Here is a 13,009-nt window from a genome sequence, read left to right on the forward strand (position 1 = left end):
CTTGGATACCTTATAATTATATAGTCTTATATACCTTTAGAGAAAAACTTTTGAAAAAGCACAATTGTTTTGGTTCTCTCCTTTTCTAATAATTGACCCTAACACGTTCCGTCGTCACTCTCTCCTCCAGTTTTCTTGTTACCTGAGCTTTTTTCTTTGTTTCTCGTTTTTTCTAATTTCATGTTTCTGAACTTAATTTGGTCATGTAACGTCTGCACCAATGGGGGTCCAATGAGAGAGCATGTAGGGGCTTCAACATGGATATGAATGTTTATTTCATGAGGGGATGAGTGCCGTGCAGTTCGAGGTTGAGAGCTCAACACGTGAAAGATGTTTCATCCAACAGTGCAAGCTCGTTTGACCCAGCTATATATTTTTTCTTTCTTCTCGAGCTCGGCACCGTTGGATGTCGCATGTTCCACGTGTCAAGCTCTCAACCCTGAACTGCACTGCACTGGATGATTAAAGAATTGGAGAGGATTTTATTCCAAAACGTTAATGCATGTTTATTACTTTGAGAGATAGGTTAAATTAAAAGGATACATATGAACCACCGTTTAGGAATAAACAGAAAGAATAAATGGAATTTGAAAAGATGAAACAAGATTCCCTCAATAACTAAAATAGAATTACTAGAATTAGGTTCCTTAATTAAAGAGTTAGATTGGTAGAGGTGGGGCACTGGTGCATATTTAAAACATAAATGAACTTTACTTAGTATGATTCACCCTGAGAGCACCCAGATATGCATAACTAACAATTAATTAAAAATAAAAAAGACGAGTAAAATTTTGAAAGAAAAAAAACAGCACCAAAAGGACTTGGAGTTGTTACCAAGACAAAAGGAAATGGGTCGACCAAACAATAGGAAAAAAACACTTTGTAAGATTCTAAGAATTCTTAATTAATGGCAAAGAGAAGAAGAGGGAGGGCTAGCGCACGGCATAAAAAAGTGACATCCCCAATTTGCAAAGTTTTTGGGTGGTATCTTTAATCTTTTTTATTATTCACTTGCAGAATGTTTTTAGAGATAAGACAAACCTTAGACCTCAACCGATGGTTGGTAATGGTTGCTTGAGCTTTGAGCTATCTTACTTGTACCTCGGCGGCAACAACAACAACAATTTATTCATTCACAAAAAGGGAATACAATTGTATTATTCAAGTCAAAGTACAACATGGCATTTTCTCATATTAAATTTAGTTTTTATTATTAGTTTTATTCTTCTTATATATTAGTGTTTTATTACTAACAACGTTATTTTTGAGCTCCTACAGCAGTTCGATACTTCTATAGCAATTCGGGAGCAATTCTGAGCTTCACAGTAAAAGTTGATGGGAGAGAGAAAATTGACTCTTTGGGGCCGATCAGAATTTCTGGAGATTTTCGACACTTTTGGGAAAATCCAAGAGTAATAATTAATACTCCCGTGGGATCTTGGGAATTTTGGGGATTTCTCTCTCTCCTTGGCTTTTTATGGGATTCCCCTAGGATTTGTTTTTCTCCAGGGTTTCTTGGCTTTTCGAAGGACTATCGAGGGACTAAGCCAAAGGGGGGGGGGGGGGAGGCAGAGAAAATAGAGCCTAGACTTGAAGGCTCAGAGAGAAGGCATCAGAAAATCAGTTTTTTGAAGCTTGAAGGTGTTTTCCTTTCTTAATGGCTTTTGATGTGATTCCGCTTGATTTTAGACCTTCTCCTGGGTTTCTTGAGTATGATCAAATCATTTTGTCTTCCGCCTTGCGCCTATAGGGGCCAAGTTGTGTAGTCGGCATCTTCCTCCCAAGGAATATTAAGGGACTTAGCCGGCGAGAGATCAGAGCTCTGAAAGTTCAAAGAGTTCTGAAGAGAGGAAGAGAGGTTAAGGTGCGTTGAACTGAGAAGTAAAGCCCCCTATTTATAGTGAGGAGAGGAAAAGGAGGCACCCCCAATCCTCTAAATGGAGGTTTGGTGGCACTCCCAAACCACCATTTGGTGGTTAATGGTGGTTTGGCTGTCCCCCCTATTATTGAAGGAGATGTTGTATCTCAATGGCTTACAAAGTGGGACTAGGTTGAAGGCATTACCTGCAAAAGATAGGGATTACTAACAAAAGTGTCACCATGACGAAGCTCATCATAGCTAATGATATCAATACCCAACAAAGTCTCAGCCAAGACAGTCGTAATAATATCACACTAGCATTTGAGTTGTTTAACAACGTCAATAATAAAGGGTGAAGCACCACACCTACCGGTTCGAAGAAGGTACTGGGAAATAAAAAAAAAGAAGAAGGCATTGACATGACAAGTGATATACCCTTTGCTACGAGTTGAGTGACGAAAAAACTATTAGATCAGAGAATGGACATCAAGTGACCTCCTTTAGTTCTCAATCAGTTAAACCAAAATAGTTCATAATCTCTTGGGAATGATCACGACGCAGGGAAGGCACAACCATAGCACCCGAACGAGAAGAAAGGAAGTGACGCTTGAACTCCTCTTAGGTGGGGCATATTTCTACATCACCAAAGTGGAACACATGGACATTATGACCCCAAGTCTTGGTAGCTCTAAACATGAAACAACAGTCTTCAACTGATCTTCACCTTTTGCATCTCGTAGATGGGATGAAGATGGTACTTCCCCAAGACCTATGAATCTTCTCACATCTTGTTAAGCTCCTTGTCTATGGTCGAACAGACACCTCTGTAAAAGAAAAAGAAAAATCAGCAGCAATTCAAAATGGTAAAAATAGCACAGTGGAAAAATCATGGTTTATCATGTGCCATTTTGTCCCAATAAAAATGTTCAAACAATTCCATTTGAACCAAAATGGCACCGTCCTAGCCTTATCATGTGCTGTTTTGTCCCAGTAAGTAGGGGTAAGTTTGGGCACTCCTCTGACATGTCTCAACACTTGTTTTGTCATACCAAAAGGGTATATTTGGGATTAATCAAACCAATGTGCCTTTTGATTTTCTCTAATATTTTGAATGAACCTTCTTTTGATTTATTTCTTTTACTATTATTCCCCAGATTTGGCTGGTTGAGCACTTGCAACTTGTGGAAACTTTAAAGAGTTTTTGGTTCCGTGCATCGCACTATGTGTCTCGCACCACTATTGTGGATATCTATGATCTCTGTGAATGGGTTGACTGGTTGGAGACGCTGACCTATCTTGACATCCGTTGGCACTGTCAGTGGTGGATTGAGGATCATCATGTGATGAGTTCTAGAAGCTACAACTATGTGCGGCTTATGGGACTGAGCCATACCTCCTTCTACTTTCTTATAGGATTCTCCACCAATATCAGCTTACTCAGGACGTTCCTCAAGAGATTATGAATTTTCTCCACCGAGACCATCCTACTCTTACTCATGTTGCCAATATTTCGAAAGCTTGGCACAACTGTGTGCTACTTGTTGATGATGACTTCAGAAAGTATGTCTGTCTCATTGATGGTTACATAGAGTGGTTTCACACGCATGTGAAGTGTCTGGAGATGGTACCTCACTAGAATCCGAACGTGTAGGCACGAGAGAATAAAGTAGAGTCAAGCTTGAAGCAACAAAAGAGCGACGAAAGTGGGAAGGACACTGGAGGTGACTTAAAGACTCTAAAGGGACAAAAAAGAAAAGCTGTAGGAACGCTTGGACAAGATGCAGAAAAGCTTCAAAGTGCCTTCTTTAGGCGATGTTGGGAGGTGGTGGTTGTGGATGTGTGTAGGGCAGTTTCAAATTTTTTATGGAAGACATTATCCCTAAAGGCACTAATAATTGCTTTCTAACTTTCATCCTCTGTGCATTGGGAATTTTGTTTGCAAAATTATTTAAAAAATCATGGCTAATAGGCTTTGTGATTTCTTACCCCTGAGGAACAATGGGCGTTTCAAAAGGGAAAGGTGATTTTTTCTAATATCAGTCTGGCCTCGGAATTGAGTAACTTGATGCATAAGGTGGTGAGGGGTGGAGGTATCGGGACTGTTAGGAGAACGTTTGGATTTGAATCTCCAACAGATTTTAAAATTTTTAAAATAGTTTGAACTATTCAAACTATGTAACTTCTTATCCCTACATGTTAGCTTGTTCAATGCTATCCAAACTCGCTTTGTGGAGAGGCTATTTCCATGATTCCAACCTGCATCCTATAAGCACAACTTAACCGTTATGCAACTCAACCATAGAAACTTAATCACATTAATGGTTGTGATTGTTTAGGGTTTTGTCAGTAACTCTACGTCCAGAGCGCAAAGTTCATCGATGAGAGAGCTGCTCGTCGGAGTTTAACAGGGAGATGATTGATCTGGGAGGTTTCTTGGGCTTCCCTGCTCCCCAGCAACATGCTTGAGTAGTGGTAGTGGAAGGTCCTTCTCGATCTTATGCAGCAGTGGCACGACCGGTGTTACCTAACATCGAGAACCTGCCATCACCCGTAAGGGATGGTTCTCTAACAAGGATAAAGATCCCGCAAGAGGCTTACACCAAGCAACTGGAGACGCTGAAATATGCTCTTCCGGGAAGACTGAACTTCCGACATACCACGATGGACAGGCTGCGAGACTCGGCCAGTGTTTTCATGAAATCACTGGGGAAAGGTTTCGTTGTTTTTCGCTTCCTCTTTGAGGAGGATATGACCAGTCCATGGAAGCGAAGCCCAGTGCGTGTGGATGGGCAGTTGTTGCGCTTCCAGCATTGGAGAAAGGATTTTAATGTAGATAACCAGGCTATCACTCATAGGCTCTCTTGGGTACGCTTTCCGAATCTGCCGCAAGAGTACTGGCACGAGGAGGTTCTTCTCTCTATGGCAAAGGCGGTGGGGTGTCCCATTGCAATTGATCGGCGCACCAAGAACTCATTCTACGGTCACTTTACGAGGGTTTGCGTGGACATAGATGACTCGGCACCGTGCGTGGAGGAGATTTATGTTGAGCGTGAACAAGAAGGGTCACAAGAAAATTTTGTGTTCAAGCAACGGGTGGTTTTCGAGAGTCCACCCTCGCGATGCACTTCCTACCGGCGCTATGGTCACAATGTGGAAGTCTGCTCGGCTAAGGCGCAGGTGCAACCTGCAGAGGCGGAAATCCCTGGAGCAATTTACGTTGTTCAGCATGCTGTTCAGGTGGGGCGCCCACGGCGGGGTTGGAGGTGCAGGGAAGGTCCAGCAGCGGCGGAGGAGGCAGTCAACGGCGGCAGTGAGAACGTCATACAGTTGGATAAGGATACGGTTGCCCAGCCAGCGGATTTTGCGCCAATCTTGGAGGACACCCAGCCTGTGAAAGCGGTTGTACAGGCTAGGATTTCAGATGAGCCAGCCAACTCAGATTCGGTTTCGTTAGTTCAAGACTCCTTATGTGAGTTGGTTACTCCACGTAACAAGGATTCTGAAACTCCACGAAACATGGATTTTGAAACTCCACGTAATTTGGTTGTGCATGAAGGGAGGAATCTAGAGCCGAGAATGGATAATTGGGTTTTATCTACCATTGACCCGGCAGAACCGAACTGGGATGGTCCAGAACAGGTTCAAGTGATGGCTGGAAGGCTTGAAGTCGTTCTCTCACCAGCTGAGGTTATGTGTAGTGACAATGGACGCACAGCGGTGGTTGTTCACCCGATGCATTCACAGGAGAAGGGAAATGCTGATGAAGCACCTTTCGTGAAAGTAACGCGACGCAAGCAAGGGAGAAATAAGCACATACGGCAGGCGAACATCGTCACGTGTGCTCGGCGAAGAGGAAGATCAGTTCTTGAAATGGGCGCTGTAGAGGCCAGCTTAATAGAACAGCAGCACGGTGGCGAGCCAAATGGACGCCAGCGTGAATCCAATTCCCAGTGCTAATGAAGTGCATGTTTTGGAATATTAGAGGGTTGGGAAACGACAGAGCTCGTTCACACTTGAGATTGTTGGTGAATGAAATAAAGCCGGAGTACATTTGCTTGGCGGAACCAAAAATCCCAATTGAGAGGTGCCCAACCAGGTTTTTTTCAAGGATAGGTTTGCATTCTGAGGTTATTGCGAATCACAGAGAAGATGGAGCTGCTAACTTATGGTTTCTTTGGAAGGCAGGGCTGCCAAAACCGGTGGTAATCCTTAGCTCCAACCAGCATATGACTCTGCAGGTCGAAGTCCAAGGGGCTAGAAGTTTTATTTCAGTGGTTCATGCCAGCTGCTTACGAGCAGTAAGACGTGAACTGTGGTGTGATTTAGCATCTGTAGCAGGTGTTAACTGCCCCTGGCTGGTTATTGGTGACTTTAATGCGTATTTATATGCTAGTGAAAAATCGGGACCTGGTCGCTTCAATCAGGGTGCAGCTGAGGAGTTTGCGGCAATGGTGGACCTGGCATCGCTAACGCCAATCCCTTCTTCAGATAAAAAATTCACATGGTCTAATAACAGAAAGGTCGGGAATGTGCAAGCAGTCCTTGACAGAAGCTTTGGGAATGATGCCTGGTGGCATCAGTATGAAGGGTGCACTCAGCGTGTTCTAGTGAGTAGTTATTCAGATCACTCTCCTATTTTGGTTTCTTGTGATAATATTCCATGCCCTCCCAATGTGCCTTTTCGATTTCAGCGGTTCTGGAGTGATCACGAGGACTTTAGGCATTTTGTTAAAGCTTCCTGGGAAGAACAAGTCAAGGGCTCACCACTATTTGTAGTTGCAACGAAACTGAAGCGACTCAAAGGCCCTCTTCGTGACTGGGCTAGAGGGGTGTTCCCTCATATAGATCATGAGATTTCACGCACCAGGGATCACCTGCATTCAATTCAACAATCCATTGAGGAAGATGGTTACTCGGATGATTTGTTTGAGAGAGAGGTGTCAGCGAAACTGAGTTATTCTAAGGCAGTGGAGCTGTAGGAGAAGTTGTGGAAGGAAAAAGCAAGGGACAAATGGGTTAAACACGGGGACAGATGCACAAAGTTTTTTCACCTCTCCACTAAAATCCGTCGGGCTGTGAATTCTATCCAGGAAATAAAGCGGGACGATGGAGTGAGATTAACGGAAGCTGGCTCAATTGCTGATTACTTTGTGAACCACTTTGAAAGCTTTTATAAAAGAGGGACAGTTTTCAGAAACGTAAAGTTGGTTGCAGCTATTCCCTCTCTGATCACTGATCTAGATAATGAAATGCTAGCAAAGGTCCCCACGCAGGAGGAAATTAAAGCGGCGGTTTTTTACCTTGACCCCTCTAGTGCCCCAGGCCCGGATGGCTTTCCAGGTACCTTCTACAGAGTTTGTTGGGATTTTATAGGGAGGGACGTCTGTCGAGGGATTCAGAATTTTTTCATGAAGGAGTAATCACCAAAGGCTTGAATAGTAATTTCTTAACTCTCATTCCCAAGGTAGACAATGCCAATAAAGCAGGGCAGTTTCAGCCTATCTGCCTAGGGAATTTCTTTTTCAAGCTCATCCCTAAAATCATGGCTACTCGGTTAGCTTCTATACTTCACAAGTTGATTTCGGCGGAGCAGGGTGCTTTCCAGAGAGGAAAAGTTATTTTTGATAGCATTGGAGTAGCTTCTGAGCTTACAAACTTGATGGAAGTCAAATGTAGAGGAGGTGGGTTGGGAATGAAATTAGATGTCCAAAAGGCTTTCGATACTTTGAAGTGGGGATTTCTCTTTGATGTTTTAAGAGCCTTTGGGTTCTCTACCCTCTGGATCAACTAGGTGCACCAAATTCTGCTTTCTACAAAAATTTCTGTTTTGATAAATGGAGGACTAGTAGGCTTCTTTGGGATGGAACGAGGACTGCGACAAGGGGACCCTTTGTCCCCTCTCTTGTTCATTTTGTTTGAGGAGGTGTTGTGTAGGGGTCTTAACCGGTTGCGAGATCAAGGCTAGATCACGGTGCTCCCAGGGTCGCGCGGGGTGACAACATCCACCCATATACTTTATGCAGATGATCTATTTATATTTATGAAGGCAGAGCTGAAAAATGTTAAAAAAGTCAAGCAGTTTTTGGAGGAGTATGGTAGTTATTCGAGTCAGGTGATCAACATGGCAAAGAGCAAGACTTTTTTAGGGAAGGTTAGCAGCGCCCGAAGGCAAAAGCTGACATCGATCCTACAGATGCCGGTGTGTGTCTTCCCAACAAGATATCTTGGTGAAGAAATTATGAAGGGAAGAGTGAAGAATAATACTGTTCAGCCGCTTGTTGACCATTACAAGAAGAAATTGTCAGCTTGGAAAGGCCGGCTCCTATCTATGGTGGGGAGGGTTGAGCTGGTACGTTCTGTGTTGGGGAGTATCCCGGTACATAATTTTTCTGTTTACTTATGGCCTGCAGGTACCATTGAGGTCATGGAGCGATGGACATGAAATTTTATTTGGGCAGGGGAAGCGGAAAAATCAAAAGCTATTGTTGCTCGTTGGGACGTGGTTTGTGAGCCAAAGAAAGAAGGTGGTCTTGGGATTCGCTGTCTCAGGGACTTAAACACGGCGCTGATTGCTAAGTTTACTTGGAAGATCAGAAGGGAGAATTCTGTGTTTGCAAATTTCTTGTGTGGACGGTGTTTGAAATCTGATGGCACCCTCAAGTCTTGCATTGGGTCCTCCACAATTCTACCAGGCATACGGAAGGTATGGGATTTTATTCAAGATGCAGAGCGATGGGTAGTAGGCAATGGCAGCACGGTCAACTTCTGGTATGATAAGTGGGAAGGTAATCAGAGCATAGAAAACATGTTGAGCCCAGCTTCTATACCCCTAGGTCTCTCAGCCACGGTGTCAGATTATTGGGAGGTGAATAACTGGAATTTCCCAAATGTAGGAAGTCCCACCCTACAGGTAGTTCTCAATGTTATTAAAGACTTGAACATCTTGGTCACGGAAAGAGAGGATAAGTGCTTTTGGGCGCACACGCAATCAGGCTCATTCACGGTCAAGTCTGCTTGGGAAGTGTTAAGGAAGAAGGCGCACCCTCCTGCATGGGTCTGGGCGATTTGGCATAAGCACCTCCTACCACGCACATCACTATTTGGTTGGCGCATGGTGCAGGGCGCACTCCCTACAGATGACAAGGTGAGGTGCAAAGCAATACCCATTGTGTCAAGATGTGAACTTTGTAGGGCTGCATGTGAAACAGATACCCATCTCTTTCTGGAATGCGCCTTCACAACCCAAGTTTGGAGAGAATGCTTATACTACTTCAGCGAAAACTGGGGAGGATTTCCAGCCATGGAACTACTATTTTCTTGGTGGAGGAGAAAATCAAAGGTAGTTTGCTTACCCAGGACTTGGGAAAGTTTGCTGGTCATTTTATGCTACTAGGTATGGATGGAGCGCAACAAAAGGTATGAAGGTACTGCGAAAAGCCCCAAACAGGTGGTAAAGCTAAGCTTAATTGAAGCCTCAGAGAGCAGCGCTATTCATGGGATGCAGGTCAAATCAGTTCAAGCTCTAGTAATGGCAAGACACATGCAGCTCACTATCATAAGACCAGCAGCAAGAAGAATCATTGAAGTTCATTGGAAACAGCCACCCATGGGCTGGGGGAAGCTCAACATAGATGGATCATCAAGGGATAACCCAGGGCCAGCAGGGGCAGGAGGAATTTTTCGCAATCACAAGGGCACAGTAGTAAGGTGCTTTGCAGCTTTCAAATGAGTGGGTACCAACTATATGGCAGAAATGGAAGCATTTTTTAGTGGGGTGAATCATGCCAAAGAAATGAATATTGATAGAATTTGGATTGAGAGTGACTCAGCTACGATGGTTACATGTATTCTCTCAAGAAGCATCCCTTGGAGTTTGCTACAAAATTGGTAGTCAGTGTCCTCGTTCCTGGACACTATCCATTGGCGCATAACTCACTGCTACAGAGAAGCGAATGTAGTGGCAGATAAGCTAGCGAACTATACAGCAACAGAGCAAACAAACAGCTGCTGGACTACCCCTCTAAGCTTCCTTGCTCATGAAATTTTGTGGGAAGCTTCTGGACGACCTTATTATAGATTCACCTAGAGCCTTCTTTTGTTCCTACTTGCAGGAGTGGATTGATTGAGATAGCCAGGCTGAGGGTATTTAGCTCTCACCTAGATCTTTTGTTACATTTGTATTTTTGAATTATTTTACACTTCATTATTTCAATACATTGCTGACCTTTAGCAAAAAAAATGCTAGCCAAACTCTACAACGGATAGCATCCCGTTGTAACTAAATGTAAATCAAAATTCAAATATAAATACACCTCAAACTCAACGTTTTGAGATGAGGAAAAATTCCAGAAAATACTCTATCTTCACATGGTATCACCTGCCACACGATCTTCTATGTGGCCAACAATGTCTTCCGCTCCTTTGCCCTCTTCTTTTCCCATTGCCAGCTTCCAACACCATATCACCTTGAAGCTCTCGGCTGATAATTTTCTGTTATGGAAAACGCAACTCATGCCTCTACTGCGTTCCCATGATCTTGTGGGTTTCATTGATATATGGTTCTACCACTTGCCCACCAATGCAAACACCAGATTCGTCCTCTGCTGCAACAGACACTTCCAGTCCCATCTCTTCTCTTATAAATCCGGACTATACTAAGTGGATTCGCAAGGACCAGATGATCATGAGCTGGCTCCTTGCATCTCTTACACCTGACGTACTGCCATATGTTGTTGGCCTCACAACTACGGCTAAGGTTTGGCATTCTCTTGAAATGGCATTTGGCACCCTATCCACAACTAGCATTCTTCAACTCCATATGCAGCTGCACAACACCATGAAGGGTGACAAATCAGTAAGCACCTATCTTCGAGAAGTGAAATACATCACTGATCAGTTGACTGCAGCCAACAAACCTCTCTCTATGGAGGAACTCAATGCCATTGTCTTTAAAAACTTGGGAGAAGATTTCAGCGATATTGTGTCAGCCCTTGCAATCAAGGCTGAACCAGTATCATTCCATGATCTTCACCGTCTTCTTATCAGTCATGAGATGCGAATGAAGAGTGCCCAAAGTGTTGTTGAAGCCAATCTCTCTCATGTTAAGGCTGATTCTTCCAAGAGCACCACCACCTCTGTTCCTTTGCAACAAGGTATTCTTCCCACTCCTGTGGGTCCTGCACTTCAGACCAATCGCAGCCAAGGCCAGCGTCCAAGGAGGAAGGATCGCTGTCAAATTTGTAACAAGTTTAATCACACTGCAAGCAAGTGTTATTTTCGGTACTCCACCAACTCTTCAGCCCAGCCTTCACCCACTGCAAATATGGCTGGAATTCTGCCTTCTTCATCACCAAACCTAAAAGAATGGTACCCTAACACTGCAGCTACAAACCACATCACACCTGATCTGTCCATGCTTCACACCTCTTCACCATATTCTGATAAGGATAGACTGCGTGTTGGTAATGGGGTAGGATTACCCATTACTAACATTGGTTCATCTCATTTTACTTCACCCACTCAACAGAAATTTCAATTTTCTAATCTTCTTCATGTTCCTGCTATTACTAAGAATCTGTTATCAGTTCATCATTTTACTAAAGATAACTCATGTTTCTTTGAATTTCATCCTTACCATTTTGTTGTGAAGGACCAGGTGACAAAAATGCCGCTGCTCCAAGGGTCCCTTAAAGATGTATTGTACCATCTACAAAGTCTCTCCCTCCCTGATAAAGCTGTTTCAAAGGAAGCCAACATCAGTTCCAGTAGTTCTATTGATGCATGGCATGCTCGTTTAGGTCATCTGCATTGTCGTCTTGTTCGCAATATTGTTAGCTCTAATTCATTACCTTGCTCATCCACATCATCAAATAAATGTTCATCTTGTTTCATGGGAAAAGCTCATCGTATTTCTCTACCACTCACTGGCACTGCTAGTAATGCACCGTTAGATTTGATATTCAATGATGTTTGGGGCCCTGCGCCTATTTCTTCTACTAATGGTCATACTTATTTCATAATTTTCATTGACGATTTTTCTAAATATACATGGCTTTATCCTATGACCAAACGGTCACAAGTTCATTCAATTTTTGATCAATTTAAGGCCATGGTAGAACGTCAATTCTCTACTCAAATCAAGGCATTTCAATCTGATTGGGGAGGGGAATACCAAAAATTGAATAAGTTCCTTGCAAATTGTGGAATTATTCATAGAGTGGCTTGCCCTCACACGCATGAACAGAATGGATCTGCTGAGCGTAAAATTCATCACATTGTTGACAATGGCCTCACCATTTTGGCTCATGCTCAACTCCCCTTAAAGTTCTGGAATTTTTCCTTTGAGACCATTGTATATCTGGTGAATAGGCTTCCTACACCGGTTCTCAATAACAAGAGTCCCTTTGAGCTTTTGTTCCATACCAAACCTGACTACAAATTTTTAAAGGTGTTTGGTTGTGCTGCATATCCATTGCTTCGGCCTTATAACAATCACAAATTCTCTTTTCGAACTACTCCTTGCATTTTTCTGGGATACAGTTCGAATCACATGGGTTACAAATGTCTAGACATTTCTATAAACCGAATGTATATTGCTAGACATGTGGATTTTATTGAATCTTCTTTTCCATATAACTCTTTGTGTCAGTCTAGTCATTCCTCACCTGCAGAATCTTCCTCTACCCCATGGCTTACGGTTTCAGCTGTACCTAATCCATCTACAGGCCCCAATGGAGCACATGGCAATAGAGGTATGTTACTTGGTTCTCTCACAACTCACACACCTCACTCACCCGTGCGCCCTCCATCACCTATTACTACCTTGCCATCACCTATACCTGCAGTGCCTTCCCCAAGCCCTTCCCCACCATCTATGGGTCCATCACCATCAGCCCCCATTACCCATTCCTAATTCGGTTCCATCAGGCACACAATCTCAGCTTGCTGCAACTGAAACACAGGAACCACACAAACGGACCCACACTATGCAATTAAGATCAAATCCAAAACTCTCAACCCGCTATCCATTACCTTCTTCTTTTCTTGCCCAAACCAGTACCAAAAAAGAACCTACTTGCTAAACAGAGGCTGCAAAATGCTCTAAATGGAATGAGGCAATGTTGCAAGAATTTAATGCTTTGTTGCAGA

Source organism: Telopea speciosissima, chromosome 9, assembly GCF_018873765.1.
Source record: "Telopea speciosissima isolate NSW1024214 ecotype Mountain lineage chromosome 9, Tspe_v1, whole genome shotgun sequence".
Lineage (NCBI taxonomy): Eukaryota > Viridiplantae > Streptophyta > Magnoliopsida > Proteales > Proteaceae > Telopea > Telopea speciosissima.